The sequence below is a fragment of the Lissotriton helveticus genome, chromosome 4_1 (genome assembly GCF_964261635.1).
Source record: "Lissotriton helveticus chromosome 4_1, aLisHel1.1, whole genome shotgun sequence".
In the NCBI taxonomy this organism is placed as follows: Eukaryota; Metazoa; Chordata; class Amphibia; order Caudata; family Salamandridae; genus Lissotriton; species Lissotriton helveticus.
In genome coordinates, this window is record NC_136063.1 from 273,693,016 (window position 1) to 273,717,786 (window position 24,771).

Sequence of the window (24,771 nt, forward strand, 5' to 3'; positions counted from 1 at the left end):
AGCACTTTTTCCCCGAAAAAAACAACATTTGGCTATATTTTGGCTGATGTATCTTCCCTGTTAGACCTGGCATCATTGGTGTGCGTCTCCCTTCCATTTCTTTGCTGTTGCCTCTTATGTTTTTGCTGGTTTTAGATGCTTTTGGGCACTGTGCCACTGCTGTTCAGTGCTACAGTGCAAGTGCCACATATGGTAAATTGATGTATGGATTAGTGACTCCATGATTAGCTGATTGGTTTACTTGTCGGACCCTAGTACAGTGCACTGCGTGTGCCCAGGGCTTGTAAATCCAATGCTTCTAGTGGGCTTGCAGCACTGGCTGTGCCACCCACCGGAGCAGCTTGTAAAGTGTGTCTCAGGCCTGCCATTGCAGGGCCTGTGTGCAGTCTAGTGGTACTGCCATGTTGACTGGGCAAGTGCACCCACTTGCCAGTCCCTAAACCTTCCCTTTTATACATATTAGTCACACCTATGGTAGGCCCAAGGGCAGGGTGCATTGTAGGTAAAAGGTAGGACATGCCCTGATGTGTGTGGCATGTCTTAATAGTGAATTACAGCCATTTTCCTTTTTCACTATTGCAAGGCTATCTGTGCTCCATAGGCCAGAATGGGCAGAAAGATTATTACATCTAATAATCCTAACTGACTAAGGGAACCAAGTAAAAATTCGAGTTTAGAATGCCTGAACTCAGAATGATAAAATACATCTTTTAGTGAAGTTGGTTTTGACATTCTGTGTTTGAAAATACCACTTTTAGAAACTAGGGGCCAGATGTAGGTAGGGTTTTACCGGTCGGTAACGGCCGAATTCGGCCGTTACCGACCGGTAAAAGGAATTTGAGATGTAGGGGGCAGAATCGGTAATTTTACCGTTCTGTAATTTACCGATCTGTAATTTTACAGAATCTGTAAATATACCGGTCGGTAAATTTACAGAACGGTAAAATTACAGATTCTGTAAAATCGATATGTAGGTGGGACTCTGATGAGTCCCACAAGGCCTAAGAAATCGGTATTTTACCATCAAATTCAATTTGATGGTGAAATACCGATTCAGGTGAGCATGCAAATGTGTGCATGCACACCTGTGCCATATGACAGGCAGACCTGCCCTTAGGGCAGGTATGCCTGCCATATGGCCCCCGAACCTTTTTTGGGGGTGCTAGAGGGTGTCAAAGTGACACCCCCTGCACCCTTGCCAAAAATCTGTATTTACCGATCGGTAAATACCGACCTGTAATGCCCCATTCATTCCTATGGGCTTCAAAGCCCATAGGAATGAATGGAGCATTACAGGTCGGTATTTACCGAATCGGTAAATACCGACTTTTAAGGAATCGGTAAATCCACATCTGGATTTACCTACATCTCGGTACTTCTATTTTACAGATTCATAAATACCGAATCGGTAAAATTCGGTATTTATGAGTCGGTAAAATAGAATTACCTACATCTGGCCCTAGGTATTTTCTTGCCTAACTATCCAAGCCTGCCTGTACTAGGTTGTGCATTTCTTGTCTGGAGTTTGAGTGACAGGGGCTGAGTGATTCCAGGAGACACAGTGAGTCAGCACAGAGCTGAATAGAGAGATCTGCATGCAGATGGGAGGGAGGAGTAGCCCCTGGGACGTGAATAGGGCTGTGCCTTTCCTCCACAATGCTGGCTCCACCTCCTGTGGTGTGTCTGATGTCACTGGCCTGCACTGTCAAAGGAAGAGAAGGAGTCCTATAATCAAAGTGCTCCAGGAGTGGTTTGGACTAGGCAAAGGCCTCTCTGCCGTCAGAGAACAAAGTGAAAAGTAGCGTAAATATTGGGACCCAGACCCAAGAACTTTAGATCACTTCTGGGAATCAAGATGAACCTTTGCTGAGGAGAAAAACCAGGAAGCTGAAGGAGTAGACTACCCCTGTTCTGTGTGTTTGGGGATTGGCCCGCAGTGGTTGCTTCATCACCAAAGAAAATGACTGAGTGGAGAAGAACCAGAGCTTGCCTCCTGCCTGAAGTCTCAGGGATACAAAACTTCACCAACGAGCTTCCCCCTGAGTTATCTTGCTGGGAATTGAAGTGCCTGCTGTTGTGCTGGGCCTTCGGAGAGACTGTGTGTTGCTGGAAGCTGGAAGCGCGAAGCAACAACGGGAAGCGTGTCGCCACCGCAGCCCCTGTCATCGCATCGCCGAGGAAGCGAGACGCTGCTGCCGCGTCATCATCTCACTCATCGCCAAAGCGCGGCACATCGCCAGAGAAGCGGGACGCTACCACAGAGGACATTGTCGCATCACCGGAGGGGCGCGTCGCAGGGCCTGTCGCGGTTTCAAAGATCATAGAGTCGCCGCATGGCCGTCGGGCATGCAAGCATCACACCAACGTTGTCGCATTGCAACCAACGTGCCTTTTTGTTGCATTGTACCAGAGAAGAGTATCGCAACGAGGTGCCATCTTGTCGCATCGCACTGGAGAATAGTAAGAAACCGACGCATCAACTTCCACGCTATAAGGGAGCGAGCATCAACTTCCCTGCGCAGCAGTAAGGAACCAACACATCCACTCCCCTGCGTGTAAGGAACCAATGAATCACCTTCCCTGCGACCCTTTTGTATTCTTTGCGTTACGCATTCAAGGTACATTGAGAGTAAAGTGTTGTATTTGCAACTTGAAAGAACTGATCTATTGTATAACATTTTAAAGTCTATTTTTGAGTACAATATTGTGGATTTTATGTCGTTTGTGGTCTTGTGTTAAGTCTATATAAAAATACCTATTTTTATAATACAGCCTGTGTGGTGTCCATCTGTAGTGTTTTCACTATATTACTGTATAGTTCACAAATGCTTTACACACTGCCTCTGAGATAAGCTTGCCTGCTTGTGCCAAGCTACCAATGGGGTGAGCAGGGGTTATTTTAGGAGTGTAGCCCCTTACCCTGACTAGACGCAAGGGTCCCTATTTGTCACAGGTACCTACCTATGCCAACTTTGAGACCCCCAAATCTAACAGTCCCCTTCAGGAGACTCCACAAACCCTGGGTACCTTTAGAATCTTCAGGATGTTAAAAAAAAGGACGCAATTTTGGCGTGGATACCTCATGTGTCATGGCGGCTCGACACCCGATTGAGTATGCAGAGGGAGCGAAGCAGTTGTAGCATAAATTTGGCTGGCAGGGGGGTAGAGCGCTTCACATTCTAGTTGACTCACGCGTGTCTTCCGCCCTGCCCTGCCCTTCACTTACCTTCTGCTTCCGGGGTCATCACATGTCGTGGTCAGCATCTCCATTGGGCTGCAGTGTGGTAGTTCTTCTTCCCTTTCGGATTCAGTTCCCCATACTGCTTGAGTAACGCTCAGCTGTTCTTTTGAAACCTGGAAAAGACACATAAGGGGCCATTAAAGAATCAACATCTACAATTAAGGCTGTAACACGCTCTATTCTAAAAAAGTATTCTTATTTTTTACTTATATGAGTTTTAATCCCATGGCAATTGGAGATTCATTTCCTCTTGCACATTCCTGTTGAAGCTGTTTAAAATACACAAAGGGAATTAGTTAATTCCTGAGGTTAAGGAACTAATCGAGATTTCTAGCCCTGCACATTTTTGTGTAATTTCTTTGTTTTGGGTTAGAGGAAAAATTCAAGTTGGGAATCTATCCTCTTCCTCTTTTTTGCCTGGATATATGTTTTAGGGCTTTCGTTGATTCCCTGCTATACCACAATTTTAGGTTTATTCATGTGCTGCTGATCACTATCTATATATGTCCTCTATTCTGATTTCTATAAACACCTAATTATACCTCTCTTGCTTATGTAGATTGTGATCTGATCCTGTATCTACCACCACTATATCATAAATGGAAGAGTGGAATTAAACCGGTAGTTCCTGCAGTAAGCTGTGAAAACATTTAGAAATAGAGTACCTTTTATTAGATTAAAACCATATACATCCACTAGCATTCATATTCTTTTTTTACATGCAGGAATCACACAGAAAGATTCTGAACCTTACCATTCATCCCTGAGTGCACTGTGGAACAAGTGTATTTTCTCTTCCCCTCTTCCCCATCTCACAATTTCTCACTTTGCCATTGTTGGGCATTCCTGGTGGGTGAAGGAAGTTTGGAACTTGCTTTGGAACTGCATCTTGCCCCAGCGGGAACCTCAGGTGACATTTACATTATGTGGTCAAAAAGTTAGGGGGCTTAAGCGTTAACTACCCCAAATAGACAAAAAATGTTTGGCATTGGGGGAGGGCGGAAAAGCCTGTCAGCAAAGGAGTTAAGGATAGCTTACTTAACTACTACTGTTTTCCTGCTGACCATTCTACCCAACGCCACCTGGAGTTCTTCCACGCGGCTTCCTCTTGCCTTAGTAGAACACGTACACTCACTAGTACAAACACAAAGACACTACCTTTGTTAGGATCCTTCAATCACACAAAACGGGTTTGGTCAGGGCAACTCCGTCAGTGGGATGCTACAGCCCTCTCAAAACTGGGAAATTTGTTTGTTAATGGCAAGCTACAAAATTTCCAAACCCTTACGGCGGACTACAATCCTTACCTGGGTAAATTCCTTACATATGAACACCTGAAACACCCATTAAATACCCTATTTCATGTCCGCCACCTAGCATTAACCCCAGATGAGGTATGCCAGATGCTCAAAACCATGGGCACTGAAGAACCAGGGTTTTAGAACCCAGCGGCGCCAGGGGAAACGCCCGATGTCTCCGAGTTCTCCTGTCTCGGGGTACAGAGACATGGGGTACTTCTTGGTGACGTCAAAGAACAAATTTATTGGCTGCAGCCAGTAATAGAGATCCTAGAAGTACAACACGGTGTATGTTCTCAGGAGACTGCTCAACTTTACAAAGCAAGCCATCCCTTTTTATACAAAAAATTGTGCTTCGGGCAAACATTCCTTATTTACAGTTTGACCACTCACATGTTTCCACGACAAAAGCAGGAGAATGATGACAAGCCCATTTTTCAGTTTGTCCAGCCCAAAATTAATCATCAAACAAACCCATAATAAACATTCTTCTTTTGAACAAGTTGGACACAAACCCATAATAAAATACCTCAACCCAAATCGTAAATAGGCCATAAAAGAAGGAACAGAAACAGATGAGAAGCAAGATAGAAAGGTGTGTGCGTGTAGCATAAAATCAGCAATGTCCTGCTCTTTGATCTCTATCTTGACCAGCTAAAGGGCAAGAACTGGTTTGGCAAGGTCAGCTTCAGGCAGCAGGGTCAGTTCACTTCAGGTCAAACAGGAGTCAGCACGAACTTAAGCTAAGGTGCACGTGTCCCAGAGACTTGTTCAGCCACAGTCATAGGCCTATGTGAGGGCAACCACAAAATGGCTGCCATGCACAAAATGGAACCCAAGGGTTTCAGAACGAAATCGTCAAATACACAGTGAATCCATCAATGAAACATGACGGAAACACTCATGCTTGCTGAGCTCACAGTTTACGGTTCACTGTTACCAAATTCGTAACAGAACCACGACCATTATGACCCAGGGTCAGAATTCACGGAACCTCAGCCCCTCCTTTTGCCCTTACATAGGCAATAACCTAAACTCACGTCAATCTGAATCCAGGTCTATACTCATCAGATCATCAAGATGTTGCTGCAGCATCATCCTAGCATCTCTCTGGACAGGTCTCCTCGAACACGAAGTAGCACAAAGGCCACATATAGCAGGAGCACACTGTACGCAAAGACAGAACAGGAAAAGGATAGCTAATACCATCCCAATGATCATCAGAATCTTCCATCCCCAGGTGGATAACAGTTCCCAGAACCATCCCATCAACGACCAATCTCCTTTATCCATATGTACAGATTCAGAGACCTTATGTAACTTGGAAATGGCTTGGTACACTGTCGGAGCGTTGTCTGGAATGAAAACACAGCAGCTCGATTGAATCAATTTACATACCCCCCCTCTATCTGCAAGTATAACATCTAACGCAACTCTGTTCTGAAGAGTCATAAGGCGATCCGACTGGAGCTCAGCAGTCAAGTTACTAAGGGCACCGGAAGTTTCAACTATGGTGGACTCAACCACTCTCGTCAATTGCCGTATGTTCCTGCTGTTAACCATAGGTCCCCAAAACGGCAGAGAACTCTTCAGAAAATCTCCCAATTCTTGTCCTGCAGTATCTTCCTTACTGAAGACACCTCTAACAACTCTCGTCTTGTGGTAATCTGCCGCAGCTGTATACGTAGGAGGCAACAGGAACGAGACAAAACATGTGCCCGAGAAATCAGGGGGCAACCATGTGTATGCTCTATCGTAACAGATGAAATAGGTACCCTTAGCTGCTAGGAACGATGGGGAAGTCTGGGACGCAAAAACATACGTCTCAGTGCAAACACTCTCCCCTAACTGAGCTTTCAGATTCTTGCCATTTCCTTGTAGACAGGAATGACCCTGATGGGGTACAATCGGAGAGGATCTTTTCGCTCGCTGGTTCTCACTCAGACTAGCTCCATATCCAGTAATGTTCCATCCAATATACGCTAGTGTCTCATCTTTCGGGATTGTCTCATAGGAATGAGCTCCTTTAATCATATCGACTATTCCCTTAACTAGAGCACTATTCTTTGGATTGTCTTTCACAGAACGTAGGGGGTAGACTTCACGAGCATAGATGAACATCGTTCTGTATGCCCACACGGAACCATTATAGCTGAATGGCAGGACCAGGTAAGGAATACCTTTATCGGTAGTATGGGGCATAAGGCCACACACCCAACAATTTGTCGTGTTCACTACTAGCTGGTGTTGGTGCAGAAGCTGAACAAAGGAGTTATTAACGAATTCCAATCTCCTAATGGACTCATGTTCAGGCATAGGATGAAAAGAATGCGAAGAAACAGTAGAAGAAGGTATGGGTTGTGTAGTGGGTGCAAACGTCACTTGAAAAGAGAATATAATATATCCCATCAAGAACATCATCAAGCTAAGTAACATAAAAAGACATAATATCAAAAAACACTTTCTACTCATAATCCGGCACATTTTGCTCTTAAAACTAATTTCTTCAACAGGTCTCTCCACCTCGAAAAACGCCATCCTCTAACCGTGCTGCTCGCGGCGGTTGGGTCTTCCGTGCTAAAGAATGCGTCTGTCAGTCCAGGGAACGCCCTAGGACCAACCAGAACCGTCTTCGGCTTGCACTCCCAAGTCTTTGCACCGCGACCCTACAGCTGAACCCGGATGGCGGTTCGAAAAACAAAAATCAGTCAAAACAGTTTCTCAGATGGGAGAGCTGAACTTTCAGAAATAGCAAAAAAAGAATTTTCACTTCATTAGTCCCACAACTCTTGGTCGCAAATTATAACGGCCTTTTCCAGGCAATGTCTGATCACGGAACAAGAGTTCAGGCTCGGTAGTGTCCAAACGAACTGACGGAGGCACAGCTTCTTGCAGAAGATCGTCACTTTCACGCTCAGAACTCGTCCCAATTAAACATGCATCGCTAAAAGGCAGAAAACGAGGCACGGTGTCAGTTTCTGAATCAGGAATGCCCTCCTGGACTCACTGGTCGTACGGCAGAGGAAAAGGAACCCTCTTACAATGTACGCCATGGATCCAGTTTTTCTTCCCTTGCACTCGTACTGCAGATCACGTAGACAATAGCACCAAGTAGGGACCGGTCCAGCGGGGCTGATCGTTCTTTGTGTGCTGAAAGTTCTTCACTAGGACCCAGGAGCCAGGATCGATGGCTTGTCCTGAATCTTCAGAAGCCTGAGGCAATGTATCATGAATCTGTTGGTGTAAGACACGCAATTTAGCCATCAATTCGTACAGGTAATCAAGCAGTACAGGATGTTCGATCTCGCTGAATTTTGTCGGCCTCGGCACTCCCCATATGTTTGCCGGGCGACCAAAAACTATCTCATATGGACTAAGTCCCACTCGAGAATGTACAGTCATCCTTGTTGACAGAAGTGCTAATGTCAAAGCATCAGGCCATTTAAGACCAGAGCTCGCCTGTATCTTGGCCAATTTCAACTTAAGGGTGCCATTATAGCACTCAACTAAACCAGCTGATTGGGGGTGATTTGCAGCATGGAATTTCAGACGAATTCCTAAACCATCACATACTCTCTTCATCACTTGACCCACAAATTCACTCCCATTGTCACTCCAGACCATTCTCGGCAAACCGTACCTAGGGAAAAACTCCTTAACAAGGGCTTCAGCTGTGGACAAGGCAGTATTATCTTTCAGGGGATATGCTTCTACCCATCTTGAAAAGGCACAAACAACCACGAGTACATATTTCAAATTGTTGCACCTCTCCATGTGGATGAAATCTAGCTGCAAAACCTCGAACGGATACGTCGGAGGTGCAAAATGACCAGCTGGAGTTGGAGTTCCCTTGCCAGGATTGTACATCAGACAAACCATACAATGTTTTACCACATTCTCTGCACACTTAGGAATTCCAGAATTTTGCCATACTGGAGCCAACAACTTACAAATCCCTTTCGTACTGATATGAGCCATTCCATGCGCCATTGTAACCACTGCCAGCACGTACGCATCGGGTAACAACCATCGCTGATGCTCTGACAACTCAACCCAACAACCATTCAAATCCAATTTACCCGTACTCTCTCTCCATACGCTCAACTCTTTCTCTGTAGCTTCAGCTTGAATTGACTTCACACTCTCTATCGTATCTTCACACATTCCTCTATCCGGAACCCATCTCGCCGGACCTGCAACATACATTCGACTCATCACATCCCTTGCCGTTTCCTTCGCAACTTCATCTGCAAACGCATTACCACGACCAACGTCATCGGTAACCTTCTTATGTGCACTGCATTTCACGATCGCAACTTGCAACGGCAAAGTAAGTGACTCAAGGAGTTCATTTACCAACTGACCATGCTGAATCTTAGCTCCATGCGAAGTCAGAAACCCACGCTCTTTCCACAATCGTCCAAAACTATGAGCTACACCAAATGCATACTGGCTATCAGTGTACACAGTCACTCGTTTCCCTTTTGACAACACACACGCTCTTGTCAAGGCAATCAGCTCTGCTGCTTGAGCTGAGTTATGTGGGATACGTGTAGCTTCAACAATCGTATGCAAAGTCGTAACGGCATATGCCGCAGTCGTATCACCATTCGGGAGCTTGAAGCACGAACCATCTACCCATAAGGTACCATCACACTTTGAAAGAGGAGTGTCCCTAAGGTCTATTCTCCCTTTCGTTTCCTCCTCTGTCCTAAGAAAACAATCATGCTGTTCATAAACATCTGTCTCCGCTGCAATCGGCAACAACGTAGCTGGATTCAACGTGTTGCATCTCTTTATATGCACATGGCTCGCTAAGAGTGTCAACTCATAACCTGACAATCGAGCACTAGTTAAGTGCTGTGTCTTGGTCCTGTTTAACAAGGTATCCACTGCATGTGGAACCATCACAATCAACGTATTATCCATCACCAAGCCAGCAGACTGTCGAATAGAAACAGCCGCTGCCGCTGTAGCTCTCAAACAACTCGGCAACGCTCTAGCTACCCGATCCAAAGTAGACGAGAAATACGCACATGGACGTTGCTTATCGCCGAACTGCTGTGTCAAAACTGACAATGCACATCCCTCTCTCTCGTGGACATAGAGTGTGAAAGGCTTACTGTAGTCTGGGGTACCCAACACAGGAGCCGAACACAACGCATCAAGCAATTCAGAAAAACTCTTCTGGCATTCGTCAGTCCAAGGAATAGGATTCGGAGTATCCTTAACAGTAAGAGCTATCAAAGGTTTCGCAAGAAGCGAAAAATTTGGAATCCACTGTCTACAATACGACGTAATACCCAGGAAAGCACGCACTTCTCTCTGAGTAGTTGGCACACTCATTTTCACAATCGCTTGGATTCGTTCTAGGGTCAATCTTCTTCCCTCCTTCGATAAGGGATGACCTAAGTAGGTCACTTCTTGTCGACAATACTGCAGCTTCAAAAGAAACACATTATGATGGAAGTCAGACAAATGACGCAACAACAACAAAGTAGCTTCTTTACAAATCTCTTCATTGTCAGCAGCAACTAGCAAATCGTCGACATACTGAACAAGAGCAGCACCATCAGGTAAGACAATCGTATCAAGCTGTGTTTTCAAAGCCTGACTATAGATTGATGGACTCTCACAATAGCCTTGAGGAGCGCGCTTGAACCGGAAGCTTCGACCTCCTAAAGAGAAGCCGAAGATATCTCTACTCTCCTCGGCAATCGGGATGCTGAAGAAGGCATTCTTCAAATCAATCACCGAAAACCAAGTGGCTGAAGCTGGAATCATGGTCAGTAAGGCAGTAATATCTGGAACAACAGGAAATTGCAGAACTACAATCTTATTCACCGCGCGAAGATCGATCACGAACCTATATACAGGCGGTTGTGAAGAATCAGTACGTTTCAGAACAGGCAAAACCGGACTATTGCACACATTACCTCTCGTTTCTTCAATCACATCTTTCTCAATCAGGTCATGAATGATCGCTAGCAACGCTCTTTCACCATCACTAGAGATCCTATATTGGGGAATACGTGGCATTCGAACATTTGCTTTCAGCGTCACAACATATGGCGGTATCTCCAAAAGACCCACATCATTAGGACCAGTAGCCCAAAGAATATCAGGAAGAGAAGGCAATTCGGCCGGGAGTCTGTCTTTCAACAAATACATCGGAGAGATCACTCTCTTACCTAATGTAAGTTGTACTCCCGAAGGAGAACATTGTAGTGTCGCATACAATCTTTTCAATAGATCCAATCCCAACAAATTCTCACCACAACCTGTCGTCAAAATGAGGGGTGCTTCGAATTCACAAGGTCCAACAGAAAGAGACAAAGGACTAGAAATCGGGCTTCTAACTGGGGCGCCAGAAAATCCTACTGAAACATTCGTCAAGCCAGACAAAGGTGCGCCAGGGAGTTTAGAGTGCATGATAGAACTCTTCGCAGCACCAGTATCCAACAGAAAAGGCTCTGACACACCTGATGTAATCACTTCAACATAAGGTCCACTCTGATCTACTGGAACTGAAACAACTCCCTCTCTTTGTCTATGGCTGTCCTAGCAATCATTACCGTCCATATTCTCCCCTTCGACATAGTAGTCGTCAGCATAGTACTGAGTCGTCCTACCAGACGCACCATTTTGCTGATAAAAACAATTCATTGAATTTTGTGGAGGAAAGGAACGCGCATTCTGGGGGAACACACCACGTCCCCTACCTCTAGAAGCTTGCTGAACACCTCGACCTCTCACACCAGAAACACCATTTGTGCGCTGTAACAGAACCAGGCAACTATTTTTAAAATGGCCCTCTTCTTTACAATAGGCACACTGATTAGGGCCTATAGGAAAACGCGGTTGAGGAGGCTCAAACCTTTGCGAGTTTCTCTGAAACTGCTGAGGCTGCTGATAATCACGTTGGCTACTACGAGGCGGATACGCTTGCTGCAAAATAACCTTTGTCTTCAACTCTTTAGTCTTCTTTTCTGCTCTATCCTTCTCATCCTTATCCCTATTTTCGTAGTACTGTGCAGTAGCCAATATCTGTGCTGATGAGGAAACAGCCCAAGAACTCTCTGAATCCTTCAATTTAGTACACAACTCGGGAAGCAAATTATGCACAAACTTATCAACAAACAACCGTTGACCACCTTCCGTACTCATGTCTTGACCACTATGGTCAATAAACGTCTCTTCAAATCTAGTGAAGAAATCAGACACACTTTCATCTTTCTTCTGCTTACACGTAGACAATTTGTCCCAGTTTACTTGCATAGCAGGCATTAAAGTCTTCATATAAGTAACTATCCTACCAGGAAGTTCTGCAACTAGAGGCTCAGGTTTAGCACCACCAACTTGTCGGCCATCCGCAGCACCAATATTGACCCAGGTATCATCTAACTCTTGCGCATGATCCGTGTGACGAATCAATCCCCATAAAGGCTGTGGAACCACATTCCCAAACAACATGTCTATATCAGCTAGATTCATAATACATGAGTCTGCAGTCTGTGATAATTCCTTATAATACCCTCCAGGATTTTTACGGGGGTCAGGCAATGTCTGCTTAAGAGCCAAAACTTCAGCTCGCTTCCACGGAACATGTACCCAAACACGTTGAAAATGGGCTGGTGCAGCTACAATACCAGCATTAACATTGGCCTGAACGGCCTCTTTCCACACCGGAGGAACCTCTCTCATTGGATATTGTCGCACTTTCCTCCTAACAGAAGGATCAGGCTCAAACAACGGCTGAGAAGGAGACTCGCTCCTAAACGACAACAATGTCGCAACTGCTCTCTCAACATCGAGACCCACTATAGTTCCCTTCGCAAACTCGGACTGTACACGGAACAACTCAGACGGAGTGTGTCCCAAATCACCATCTTCCAATTCTTCACGAAGGAAAGTACACATTTCATCAAAAACATACCTCTGCTTCGGTGCTTCCCATTGACGGAAGACATCCATAACAGATTCTAAATCATATCTCAAAGTATTAGTAACCCATTTACGTGCTAAATGATCCAGTACTGTCCGCTCGTCGGGACCAGGCAATTGGCTACGTAATTGTTTACGCTCTGAAACAGGGGTCATACCTAGTGACCCAAAGAGAGGAGAAAGGAGACCAGTAACAGTATCAGTCATCCTCTGTCGAACAGAAGGAGAAGTTGACAGAAGGACAGGGGACAAGGCAGACTGAGAGGAAACCAATATAGGAGCAGTAGCAGAAGAAGTAGCAAGAACAGGAGACAAAGTCGTAAGAATTGGAGACGGAGCAGGTAGCAAAGTCGGCGGCCCTTGAGAAGGCTGCGCCAGAGGAATAGGAGCCAACTGAAGAGGAGCTGGCGGCTGTGCAGTAACAGGAGGCAAGGCAACCGGAGATTGCGCAACTAAAGGTTGTGGAGGTGCTGTAGCACTCTGCACATAAGGGGGTGGCGACCTCAACAAATGGGACATCAAAGGATCCTTCTCAAGTTCCTTCGTCGCATCTTGCTGATGAGGTGGCAAAGCTGGATAACACTTATCAATCGTCATTTTACGTTGTCTATGCAACTGCTCACTCGCTTGTTCTTCTTCGTTATCTTTAAACTGTATAGCAGCCTGCATTATCGAAATACCCTTCTCTCTTTTATTTCTCTTCGCTAATTTAATTTCTTTCTGCTTGGCTTCCTTTCGCCAGAGGCGGAAAGAGTCAAACATCGCCAGCCGGGCTTTCTTCTTGAAGAGTTTAACTTCTAAATTATCTAAAATCTCAGTGTCATAACTACCATATTGGGGCCACTTTAGGACACCGTCCTTTCTAGTGTAGCGAATCCACACTTCATTATACGTGATGGGGCCCACGCCATGTTTCAAATAGAGCTCATAGGTTGGAGTTCCAATCGGAGGAACCGGACACGAATCCTCCAATCTGGAATCCCTATTGCAACCACAACAAATTAACTTTCCAAGTCTGCTAAGACCAGGCATCTTCGCTCACTAGTCTAGCTTTAAACTTCAAGGGAATATCAAACACGATTGTCTCGTAAATACACGAGTCCCTCAGCTTTGGAGCTTGCAAGTCCCAAATCAAAGATCCCAAGGGATACCCAAAAACTAAGGACTGCGAGACGCTCCACTCATACTTAACTGAGGTATCGATGACGTTGCCAGAAGACCCGTCTATCGTCTCGCTTTACAAATCATCAAAGGGCTCCAAGACAGGGCGACTGTCAGGGCAGCAGTCCTTAGTAGCCGTCGGAAAGCGGGGAACATTGCAGCAAAGACTTTCAGACCACGACGACATACAGGGGTCGATGAAGTGGCAGGCCTTCCTCCAGAATTTTCACACGAAGCTCCTCACGATCCTCAGGCTTGGACCGGTACCGCCGAAGTCGCCCCTCGTTGGGTGCCAAATGAAGAACCGGGTTTTTAGAACCCAGCGGCGCCAGGGGAAACGCCCAATGTCTCCGAGTTCGCCTGTCTTGGGGTACAAAGACACGGGGTACTTCTTGGTGACGTCAAAGAACAAATTTATTGGCTGCAGCCAGTAACAGAGATCCTAGAAGTACAACACGGTGTATGTTCTCAGGAGACTGCTCAACTTTACAAAGCAAGCCATCCCTTTTTATACAACAAATTGTGCTTCAGGCAAACATTCCTTATTTACAGTTTGACTACTCACATGTTTCCACGACAAAAGCAGGAGCATGATGACAAGCCCATTTTTCAGTTTGTCCAGCCCAAAATTAATCATCAAACAAACCCATAATAAACATTCTTCTTTTGAACAAGTTGGACACAAACCCATAATAAAAGACCTCAACCCAAATCGTAAATAGGCCATAAAAGAAGGAACAGAAACAGATGAGAAGCAAGATAGAAAGGTGTGTGCGTGTACCATAAAATCAGCAATGTCCTGCTCTTTGATCTCTATCTTGACCAGCTAAAGAGCAAGAACTGGTTTGGCAAGGTCAGCTTCAGGCAGCAGGGTCAGTTCACTTCAGGTCAAACAGGAGTCAGCACGAACTCAAGCTAAGGTGCACGTGTCCCAGAGACTTGTTCAGCCACAGTCATAGGCCTATGTGAGGGCAACAACAAAATGGCTGCCATGCACAAAATGGAACCCAAGGGTTTCAGAACGAAATCGTCAAATACACAGTGAATCCATCAATGAAACATGACGGAAACACTCATGCTTGCTGAGCTCACTGTTTACGGTTTGCTGTTACCAAATTCGTAACAGAACCACGACCATTCTGACCCAGGGTCAGAATTCACGGAACCTCAGCACTGGCAGCAAACTGATGAGAAAGGTGTACAGAGTGTTCCTGCAACCAACATGGGGACCATTCCGAGGCTTGTCACCATACTAACTGGGAGGCTGACCTGGCAAAACCTCTGAACCATGCAAAATGGGCTAAAATATTGGAATATCCCCATAAAGAATCCTGAGGCTCCCATTTTAAGTTTATTCACTTTAATACTCTAATCTGAGCCTGCATTACACCTGCCCAAAATAACAAAATATATCAGGGAGCCACAGCTGCATGTCCTTTCTGTATGTAATTGGATACAGGTTTTCTTCATATACTTTTGTGGTGCCCCACACTCCTTTCATACTGGCAGTGGGTTCTTGAGGTGCTGTTGACTACGAAGGGCTGTGTACTAAAACATTCCCCAGAAGTGGTCCGATTGGGTGTATTACCCTGCCCTAAGTTTGAGAAACCCTCCACCAAGTTCCTCGCCGATGCTCTACTTCTAGCAAAACCCAATATTACACTGAACTGGAACGATTCACTTCCTCTATCGTAAGTTGGACCACGGTCTTGCTCTTTTGGTGTCAATCTTAGAGCACTCTGTTACACAGGGAGGAATGAGCTGGTCTGAGAATTTTTTTTATTGCACAGACGTGGGATATTTTGTTGGGGGGCTTTAAAGACTGCACCAAGAATGATACTCTCCCCTTGTAATCAACCCCAACACATACACTCTCGGTTTCTATGGACTAATAAGCAAATACACAAGGCAGTGGTCTAATAGTGCCTATCTCCGACACACTATTGTGATCTTCCCACTAGAACACTTTCTTCTAAGCACCACAGAGTTCACTGCTTTGCTTCCCTACACTGATAGTTAAGGCAGCCATGACTGGGCAGGAGGATGGTGAGGTACAGTTTACTATGGGTCAGTTTATTACACAGACATTTTTTAAATTGTATGCTAACTCTTCATAAATGTATGTAGCCCATCACAGTTATTCTGTAAATGTACGGTGGAATCTGTTACCACATACCTGGCTACTATCATACTATATAACCTCTTATGATACACAACAATGTAATCTTTAAAAAAATATGGTAGTGTTTCAATTTACTACCTCAGATCCCAGCATTACATTGTCATTTATTTGAAGTGAAAGTTTCTAAACATGAACTTTCAAATGTTCTTTAGCCCTCACTCTTGACAACACCTGGAGTAAAGACAGTTAACCAATTATCTGCTGTTCCTTACATCATGGCCAATATTATTGTTATGATGGTTGAACATTACAGTCTAATAAATAATGAGTTTTTTGTACACAGTCCTTCTTAAACTGAGAGTGCTCTCAAATGTCAACATCAAGTAAATTAGACATGTGAGTTAAATTGATTTAACTTCTATTACACAATCTAGACATGCAGGGAATCTGGGACTTGAACCCAGACACACACAGTACATTTAAGTCACTAGCTAAATTAAGTTCTTTTTCACAATCTCCTTTAAAACCAGAAGACTGTTTTTCTGTTCAATTCTGTAGGATGAATACAACACTGTGTTAAATAAATACAAATCAGAGGATAACCTGAAACAATATCTACAAAAAAAGGTTCATTATGGATGCAAGGGAAGACAGGACACCATTTTCTAATATCACTGGCTTTTTCTGGAATTATATAGAGCAGATTTAGCAAGGTCTTGCATTGCAAAACCTAGAATGAGATCTACCATTCCACACAGAGGCACCCTGAGTGGCTTGGTAAATCAGTTATAAAGCAAGGCATTGCTAGTTGCTGCCTTGCGTTACACTATAGTGGGAAGGTGTTACATGGATGGAGCATGGGTGTTCCCACACAACCACCTATGTATTCTAAGGATCCCAGTATTTACCAACACTGGTCGACTTGGGAATGCATCATTGTTGTACACCTTCTCAGTGAAGGTGCAACAAGGAGAAATATCTTTATTTCTCCTTGTTTCCTGTTTATAAGTGTGCTGAAGAGAAAAATACATTTAAGGATTGTTTTGTGCAGGAAGGTGTCCCTTCAACCAGCGCAGACAGAGGACAGGAATGTGCCATATCTTGACAGATATGGAGCATTCCTGTCCTCTCCCTTTCACGCAACGCATCAAGTTGTCTTGCTGCTTCCTCAGGAGCGGTTCCTTTATTAGGGTAGAGGTGCGTCACCAACCCAGCACAGCAAACATGAAAAATAAAATGGTAATAAAATTATTTTATAACCATTTTATTTTTCAGTGCAGCCAGCACGAGCCAAATGTAGGGGCTGGGCCAGTGTGCATGCTGACTGGCAGCAGGGGAGGAGGAGTGGTACACAAGTTTAAAGTGCGCATGTTAATTTGTCCATCTGGCTTGCAATCCTCAGCTTGACATGTGCACTTTAAACCTCTTCAACCCGAGCTTTCTTGGACAGCTGGGTGGAGAGCAGGCATAGGCCTGCAGTACCTATAGTAGAGCTGAGCCAGCCCGCTCCAACCAATTCTCGTTTTTCTCTCATCCTGGTTATCAGCATGAGAGCAGCGTCTGGATGAGATTGGGGACTTGGCTCTGATATGCCTCACTGCTTGGGGCATACGAATTGAGGGCCACCTGCATACTTTTTGTATGATGCCCGGTGGAGCTACCTCGCTAGCTATGGGGGAGATTGACTCTGGGCTCCCTCCTTTGACTATCACCTACCCAGCCGGACTTAGGGCTAACGTGCCCGCGTCTCTCCTGACCTTACCTTCCCCCTCCCCTTCCCCCAACGCTCCCCCCTCTCCGCTCCTTCTCTTTCCAGCTTCCATCCTCTGCCCTCACATGCCCTTGCCCTTTGTTCCCACCCTGTTTTTCTGTGAACCTCTTCCCTCGCCACTTGAGACTGATCTATTTTGTCTGATGCCCGATGGAGCTACCTGGTTTAGCTATAGGGGAGATGGGCCGTGGATTCCCTCCTTGGTCATCACCTACCCAGTCGGTCTTCAGACAGACTTCCTTTCGTCTATACGGTTGTCTCTTCCCTTATCCTCACTTTCCCTTCTCCCCTACGCCTCACTACTTTCTCTCTCCTTTTTATCCTCCCCTAATTGTATTGCTGATTGTTTGATATAATGTTTACTTGTTGATCTTTTTCTGGTATATTGTTGAACTACATTGTTGCACTTCCTTTCGTCTCTCCTGTCATCTCCTACCGCATCCTCCCTCTATTTATGTCTCTCCCTCCCTCCTCTCTCAATGTATTGAGACTGAAATATTTTGTCTGATGCCCGATGGAGCTACTTGGTTTAGCTATAGGGGAGATGGGCCGTGGATTCCCTCCTTGGTCGTCACCTACCCAGTCGGTCTTTAGGCAGACTTCTTTTCGTCTCTCCTTATTGTCTCCTCCCTAGCTCCTACCCTCTCTCCCCTGATTCTCTCCCCTTGCCTGCTACTCTGCCTACCCTCCTGTCCATTGTGCCCTTTTGACTAAGCACTCCTTCTCCCCTTTTTAGGGAAAGATCCAATATTTATACTCTGGAGTCTCAGCGAACCCGCTGAGTGAGTCCATTGCGCCAAGGGAGCCACTCACACTTGAGGTATGTTATGGCACCCCTTGCTAAAGCACTCCCTTTCCCCTTTTTGGGGAAGGATCCAGTATGTAGGCCTTGGAGTCTCAGAGACCCCTCTGAGAGAGTCCACTGCGTAAAGGGAGCCTCTCGCAATAGAGATAGGGAAGGGATACCACTTCCCCTGGGTTCCCAGCTTACTGGACTTTGGACGTTTGCCTTGACTCATCTTCCGGTTTGTGTCCCCGTCACCCTTCCCCTCCTCTCCCCATGCTGTGTCTCACACCCTCCCCTCCTCTTTCCCGCCTTCATTATCTGTCTACTTCCCCAGCTCCAACCCCCCCTCCACTGAATCTCTCACCTTGCCTGCTTTTCCCCTTACGTATTTGTGCTTATTGTTTGTCTCGACCTTACAAGTAACTATGTTGCCTTGCTCTAAGAACTGTGTAACCTTTGTAACAATGTAACCTGTAACTATGATCTGATGCTCATGTAAAGCGCTCTAATACCTTCGGGTCTAGCCAGCGCTATATAAAACTTTAAAAATAAATAAATAAAATAAATACATTTGGAGCCAAAGGACTGCAGGACCAGAGAAAACCAGTTAAATACTTTATTTTTATTTAAATTTAAAATCGTTTTTTTGCCTACTACAGGCAGTGTGAGAAACTTGTGCTGCCTTAAGCCTCAATTCCAAAGCTCTCAATCATGGCCCGTTATAAACACTGTTTAAAACGGACTACGGTTAGAGCCACAGGGTTACTAACACTGCCTGAGAGTGGGTTAAAAGATTCACCCGATCGCCTCACCAGTTTAAATACAAGCAGCCACCACTACTCGTTGTGTGAAATTTGGTCTAACCTGGACCTACATAACTATTGAAAGCAGCATTCGAAGTACATTAAAAAAGTATGAATACTGTAATGGGAATGTGGGTCAATGAATGTGGAGATAGAATCAAAGGCTTGGCTAAAAAGAACAAAATATTCTGTAACTATTTTGTTGATTTGCACCATCAGGTACTACATATCAAGTAACACACACCTTAAATGAAAGTTAAACTAATCAGTTTTAAATGCACTATTTTATGTTATGAAATCACTATTGTTTAATGGGACCGCTACAGACGCCTACGTTTGTAACCAGAGGCCCATAGCATTGAATCCTGTTTAGTGCTGTAGGGAAAAGTGACTCATGTATTTTTAGTGTTACGAGGTCCCTGAGAGAATTGTAAATTTGTAAGTCATTATTTTAAACATGCATTAAGCAGAGTATAATATAGGCTGCCACAAAATGTGCATATATATTTAGGTTAAAGATAATAAGTGCTTCTAAACTATAGATTTCAATAATATACAGATTATACCTAGTGCAAACATTTTTTATAACAGTCCATTAAAAGCACACACTCCACAGCTCAGGTTGGAACACCCTTACAGAACCTCTCAAAAACAGAAAATGTCTTTGTCACAGGAAGCTTCAAGTGAACCCATCAGTTTGGCACCAGAGAAGCTTTTACAAATGCAGATTTAAGCAATTGCACGCATTTGCATTTCTTTCGGGAATCAGGAACCCAGGCAAGAAGGCTTGTTTCTTGTTAATCTGTCTGCGCCTTCCTCAGAAACACAGCACAGGAGACTCTCTTCCTTCCACTTCAGCTGGGCAGTTCTCATTTATCGGAATGAACTTTTGCACTTTAGCTGAAAGGCTAAAATTATGGACAAATGTCATCCGTTAAACCATTAATCACAGACAACGGACAGTAGGGCGACATTACAGACAATCCATGAAAATTATGGATGGGTGGTCCCATAGCAGGGACCCAGATCAACAAATTGCTCCTGCCCACAGGGAGCCGCAGAAATTGTTGCTCCCTGCGGGCGGGAGCAATGCCGGCTCCCGCAGCATGCGGGGAGATGGTTGGGGCTTTGAGAGCCCTAGGTGGCCCCCGTGGCCCCCCGCGAGTATATGTTGGGTGACCCTGGGAGGGCGCCAACCTTTAATTAATACATGCCCTGGGTTCCGGAGCCGGAAAAGGCTCAAGGAGGGCCCCTCCCTTTGAAAAAAATTACCCTGAGGGATGGGGTCCCCAGGGTCCTTTTAAAGGTTTGGGGAGAGGGGCTGTGTGGCTGCCCTCCGTTTAATTATCACATTGGGTCCCGGGGAATGAGGTCCGCAGACTCGAGGAGGGAGGCCACTTGGCCCCCCTGCCCTTCCCCTTGAAAATACATAGGGCCCTTGGGATTGGGTCCCCAGGGCCTAATGAGGCTCAGAGAGGGGGCCATGCAGCCCCCTTTCCCTTCAAAAGAGATATGGCCCTGGGGGATCGGGTCTCCAGAGCCTTATAAAGGCTAGGGGAGGGGGTCTGCATGGCCCTCCTCCCCTTAAAAAACAACACTGCCCTGGGGATGGGCTCCCCAGGGCCTTTAAAAGGCTGTGGTAGGATGCTGCGTAACCCCCCTGCCCTTTAAAAATAAAAAAGGCCCTTGGGAATGGGGTCTCTAGGGCCTTATTGGGCTCAGGGAGGGGGCCACTTGGTCCCCCTTCCCTTTAAAAAATATAAGGCCCTGTGTGGGGTTTGTTACAGGGTCTGGTCACAGGGTCTGACCGCCTGCTGTACGTGATAGGTGTTGGCTTTATGTATCGTAATAAGATATTACTTTATGTAAAAAAACAAAACCTAGAAATTCACTGAAAAATCAAAGGTTAAAGTAACATTATATGTCAGTGACAACATTAATATTTTGAAGTAAAAAACACAGAAATTTACCAGTGTTACTTAGCAGAGCTAACTATAACTTATGCTCATGCCATACACTGCTTATGACCTCACATATTACATTACTCATGACGTGTTCCATGACATCACTGATGACATAATCAAACCATTTTGCTAGTTTTTTTCATAGTTTGCGTAGTGGCAGGTAACTACCATATTACTTTTTTACCTACTTTTTTACAGCATGTGTCCAGCTAATGGTTGTAAATGTTTAAACATGCATGTGCTTCTAATGCATTTTAGGTGTGTAGAGGTATTAAGCACGTTATTCATTTTTGTACTGAAGACTAACACTGTGTGCAGGTAACAGTTGACGACTTGTGTTCAGCATGTTAAACATGATTTTTTTGTAGGCCGGGGCAGTGAACTCCATTCCATTAGCGGAGTTTGCAGAGTTTCCGCACTCTGCGGAGGACTCGAAGTTCCAATAAACTCTGCATGAGAAGCAGAGTGGAGTTTTTTCCTCACTCATGAGTGAGGGAAATCCAACGCTAGAGCACCTCACAGTGTGAAATCTCAACGCGGGCGGTCACGGATGGATGCAACGACTTACGTTGAGGAACCGTCAGTTTGCGTTGAGGAAGCTGCAGCTTGATTAGGACATCTACTCGAGCGGCAAGAAGAAGCAGCTCCCTCTTATGCTGCGCATGGTGTAGTTTGCGCTGATTTTTCAGCATAAGACAAACACCCAGCACAAAAGATCAGGATGAAAAGCGTGACCTAATGCACTCTGCGGCTTGCGGAACTCCAAGTAGCGCAGCAGAGTTTCTTGGGCACAAACTCTACCCAGGTCTAGTTTTTTGGCTCTGCAGAAAATGTTTTCAATAGAGCATAGATTGTACGTAAAACATATTACGTTCTGTAAGCAACCTTGAGTTGTTAGACAAAATCGTCCCAGCATGACAGTTTCTACATAACATAGAACACAGTGTGCATCAGGTTGCCTATGTGCATGTGCTTGTTTTGCTCCAGAAGATGAGTTATCTGTAAAGATTTCACCAAAGTATGAAGGCTGCAGGGAGTATGATCTTTACCACCTTCAGAGCTTGGTTATTTTAAGCGGAATAGTCGGTCTTTGGACAAGTTTTGCATAGATTGTACACTGTTCTTAGTAGATACTTTTGACTGCTCTGTGGTGTATTTGTCATGAGAGTTTCACTGTCTACAAACACTGTGGTACATAGTAAACTCTCTCACTAGAGTAAACTGTGTTAACAGTACCCACCTTTCTATTCATATGCATTTAATTTCTCAATGTAGGTTCAGTGACTGTCACAGGTTTGATCCCGGTAGAGACTGTGTATATTAGGGCATTAGTCATGTAGCATAGCTTGAGTATCTGGAGGAACTTGGTTTTCCCTGAACAGTTGTATACAGATTGAACACCGTGTGCAGGACAGGTTACACTTTCATATGTGGCTCATAGTGAGATGAACTCGGCTACCCATGAAGTGTATGGTATAGGGACAATGCTGCACATGGCACACGTTTGCTTTACCTGTGTGGGTTGTATCATTGTATGTATGATAGCAGTGATGATGCCTCATATTATTCAAAGCTATTTTGCACTTACTTTCATAGCTCTATTGAGATGACTGTCAGTGATGTCATAAATGGTGCCATAGAACATGTAATGAGTGATGTAATATGTGAAGTCATAAACAGTGAATGGTGGGGGCGCAAGTTATAGTTAGCTCTGGTAGCTATAACTGGTGAATTTCAGTGTATTTTTGTTGCTTAAAACAATAATGTTGTCACTGGCATATTCACCTAACTATAACTGTAACTATGTGCTTTCAGTGAATATATATATATATATATATATATATACATATATATATATATATATATATATATTTGTAAAGTCTTGCTAACTTACTTCATTAGTTTTAGAAAATTCAGATTAGTGATGTATAATACTATAATTGTTTTTGGACATATTTTAAAATGATTCACATGGTCAGTATTCTTTTAGAACTAATGGATTTAACCAGTCATGTTTGTATAGAGATACAATGCTATACACAGAAAGACAGATATACACTATACAATTGGCAGCAATAGTACTTTTTCACTGTTTGTATTAACACATGCAACACTGGAGGTCGCCACCAGGGGGTGGTGACATTTTGCAAAAATAAGTGTATAAAAGAGCATTATAAACATTACTATGTTGCAGCGTGAACAAGGGCACCTTGGCCCGAAACGCGTCGCTGGTTCTGTGGGTGATGTAGAAATAAAAATTACATCTTGCTGACTTGTTGGTCCGGTCCTCTACTTGCTGGCGTGGAAGCGTGGGCTGCGAGCGCAGAGCGTGCAGAGGAGGAGCGGTGTTTTTCATATATATATATATATATATATATATATTACCTACCGGCGGTCGCCAGTAGGTAGTTATAGTTAGGACCAAGTTTCCATAGGAAATCCACAACATTATATTTGGAATAACTTTGGCGCAGCTGGATGAATCTTTGTGAATTTTTACAAGAAAATGGCCTGCTCGGTTCCGCTCCTTCCCTGAAAGTTTGGGGGTGATTCGTCAAGTGGGGGCTGAGAAAAAAGGGGGGTCCCATAACATGTTTTCCCCATACAATTTTCCATAGGGACCTTTAGCCAGGGATACAGCCCGAACGGCTGAACGGAGTTACATGAAATTTGGCAGAGAGGTAGAGTTCTGTTTGCAGATTGTGCTTTTTATTAAATGGTGTAAATCCATTCAGTAGTTTCTGAGAAAATTGCAAGTAAAATCATAGAAATATCTAGAGTCGGAGTGCAGTATGCGTACTGAAATCTGTTCAATTACGAGCGCGAGCTGCATGCTGATTGGCTGTGGACTGTCTGTCAACACTTGAAACCAGGAAGTGTTGGTGGCCATCTTGTGCCTCGCTAGAACCGAGTCACAAGAAAACAGTAAAATAAAGTTGAGAAATAAGGGAAGGCGGTAGGGTAGAGATATTCTGACCCTCTAGGCTTGCTTAGGGGGTCGTATATGGATGTTTAGGCTCTATTTTTTATTTTATTTTTTAAAGAAAAATCGCGGCGTACTCGTCTGTAAATACCTACAATTAGGAGCAGGAGCTGCATGCTGATTGGCTGTCAATACTCCAAACCAGGAAGTATTGGCAGCCATGTTGTTTGTCGGAAGAGCAGAGTCACAAGAAAACAGTAAAACAAAGTTGAGAAATAAGTTAAGGGGGCAGGGTAGAAACATTCTGAGCCTATAGTCTTGGTCAGGGGGTGGTACATGGATCTTTAGGCTCAATTTTTATTTTTTTTAAAATAAAAAATGGCGGGGTACTCGTGCAGTACTTGTACGCGGTGGAAAGGTGAAAAAAAAGTAGAAGTCCGTTTTATTCATTAGGTCCCGGGGGGGTAAATTACGGGGGCAATTTTTCTGCATAATGGGGGCTTGTAAGGTGTCCCGAGCACTGGGGAATGGCACTCCTCTGTTTTTATTTTGAAGTATGCGGGGTGGGGGGGTTACGGTCCTACTCCCCGCAGTCTCGGTGAGCGGCACCCCTCGGGTCTTTTTAAAAAAAAAATGTTTTGAGGTCTCTCTCTCTCTCTCTCCTCGTACACGTCTCAGGGAACGCCACCTTTCTGGGGCAGTGTTATGTGAAATGACCTTTCAGCTCCGGGTACGTGCATTGTCTGGAGTTATTTTT